The sequence below is a fragment of the Canis lupus genome, chromosome 12, assembly GCF_011100685.1.
Source record: "Canis lupus familiaris isolate Mischka breed German Shepherd chromosome 12, alternate assembly UU_Cfam_GSD_1.0, whole genome shotgun sequence".
Classification (NCBI taxonomy): domain Eukaryota; kingdom Metazoa; phylum Chordata; class Mammalia; order Carnivora; family Canidae; genus Canis; species Canis lupus.
In genome coordinates this window covers 42,310,513-42,312,991 of record NC_049233.1, presented here as the reverse complement: position 1 = coordinate 42,312,991, position 2,479 = coordinate 42,310,513, and the positions used below count along the sequence as shown (strand labels likewise).

The 2,479-nt window shown below is 35.2% G+C and overlaps 1 non-coding gene across 1 annotated transcript; it reads left to right on the top strand.

Moving 5' to 3' along the window:
- The first annotated feature begins 867 nt into the window (after positions 1-867).
- LOC119874387 lies at positions 868-974 on the top strand. Its single transcript, XR_005368241.1, has one exon. It is a non-coding gene; the product is annotated as a U6 spliceosomal RNA (small nuclear RNA).
- Positions 975-2,479: the final 1,505 nt, after the last annotated feature.

Below are 2,479 nucleotides of genomic sequence, written 5' to 3'. Positions count from 1 at the left end.
ATCTGTATCTTTGGGGTAAATCCCCAACAGTGCAATTGCTGGGTCGTAGGGCAGGTCTATTTTTAACTGTTTGAGGAACCTCCACACAGTTTTCCAGAGTGGCTGCACCAGTTCACATTCCCACCAACAGTGTAAGAAGGTTCCCTTTTCTCCGCATCCTCTCCAACATTTGTTGTTTCCTGCCTTGTTAATTTGCCCCATTCTCACTGGTGTGAGGTGGTATCTCATTGTGGTTTTGATTTGTATTTCCCTGATGGCAAGTGATGCAGAGCATTTTCTCATGTGCGTGTTGGCCATGTCTATGTCTTCCTCTGTGAGATTTCTCTTCATGTCTTTTGCCCATTTCATGATTGGATTGTTTGTTTCTTTGGTGTTGAGTTTAATAAGTTCTTTATAGATCTTGGAAACTAGCCCTTTATCTGATATGTCATTTGCAAATATCTTCTCCCATTCTGTAGGTTGTCTTGAGTTTTGTTGACTGTATCCTTTGCTGTGCAAAAGCTTCTTATCTTGATGAAGTCCCAATAGTTCATTTTTGCTTTTGTTTCTTTTGCCTTCGTGGATGTATCTTGCAAGAAGTTACTGTGGCTGAGTTCAAAAAGGGTGTTGCCTGTATTCTTCTCTAGGATTTTGATGGAATCTTGTCTCACATTTAGATCTTTCATCCATTTTGAGTTTATCTTTGTGTATGGTGAAAGAGAGTGGTCTAGTTTCATTCTTCTGCATGTGGATGTCCAATTTTCCCAGCACCATTTATTGAAGAGACTGTCTTTCTTCCAATGGATAATCTTTCCTCCTTTATCGAATATTAGTTGACCATAAAGTTCAGGCTTTTAACTAATGTAAAATTTTTAAATTCATTAGCAGGTGCTCATTTTAGCAGTACACATACTAAAATTGGAATGATATAGAGAAGATTAACGTGGTCCCTGTGCAAGGATGACGTGCAAATTCATGAAGAGTTCCATATTCTTAAAAAATCCTTTAACAGAAGTAAAGTAACATGTTGAAAGGGAAAAAGATAAAGCTCAAGTCTTACTTGCCTGAAAGTCTTAGACTTTCTAGATGATAGAAAATTCTTAAATATTTTGAAAAACTCCTACATCACTAGTCTTTAAGTTGAAAAAGAAAAAAACATATGTATAATACTTCTATGAAATAAAGAGGAAATAGGTCCAGTTTCTGGCAGCATGAATCAGTCTTTCCAGTTAGGGCAGCTCTCCCATTCTACTTCAGGCAGAATTTTCACAGGCTTTTCTCCTATCTAAGTCTGTCTAAGAATCTTACTTCTATTTCTGTTATTTTATCTAATTTGGGAAATAAGCAGGGTCGAAAACAAATGAAAAGAGCTACCAAAGAAAGAATAAGACTTTTGTCTTTTTCCTGAATTGGAACATTCCTCCTGACTAAAATAATATAAATTAAAATTCAATGAGTCATCCTTTTCCATCATTTGCAGGAGTACCACACCTGTTGTCTACCTTTACAAAAAAGATCAGTTGTTGAGAATAATGATTCATGCTGCCTACCCCTCTTCAAGGACTTTCTAGCTATCTATGCTCATCAGTAGCATCCATAAAACTAATTCTATCTGGTACTTTCTTCAGCCTAGATTCTAGAAATCACTAGACCTGTGCTGCCTCTGATCAAGGATCTTTTTACCTGACTTAAACTCCTGTGAGTAACTCAGGCATGTGATGCTAACCCCCAGTACCCTAGAAGGAGCCGTGAAATTCAATATGTGTAAAGCAAGCCACATTTGATTTCTAGCATTTTCTAGCAATAGAAAAGGCAACCATCACAAAACATCATTTATTCTCCACCAAAAGAAAGTTAATTTCTTCTATGTTTGTCCCAACAGTAGTTCAATATTGTGATAAATTTACATTTTGAATTCATTTCTTTGTCAGTCGTTAAAGACTATGGAGAAATAACAATAGTTATCATGCACTACATGGCTACTACTCTTTAAATACTTTAATTAATGGTTATATTTGACCTCACCCAAACAGATGAGTACTACAATCTCCATTTTTTTTCAGAGGTAGAACCTGAGGTTTAGAGATGTAGTAATTTATCATCATATAGTTAATAGAACTGGAGGACTAACTTGATTCAAAGACTTTTACTCTCCAAAGACTGTGTTCTTTTGCATTTTGCTATACCACCTCAAGAAAAAAATTCTACTAATTCTGAATCTGTTTAACAGAATTTTAGATAATTTAATCATAGCAAACATGCACCTTTGTACTCTGAGGATAAATCTGTTAATTCAACAAATATTTACTAAGTGAGAGTTATGTACCAATTGATGCCTTTTTTCTAAGTTCTTCAAATATTTGTCAATTTTATTAATGTGGAACCTTTTTTGGAAGATAGTACTCATTTTCCAAGTGGAAATCAAAGACAATGATTTCATCTGTTGCCAACTGTTAGAACATGGAGCCTATTATAAATCTTTAATACGTTGTTTCTTCCT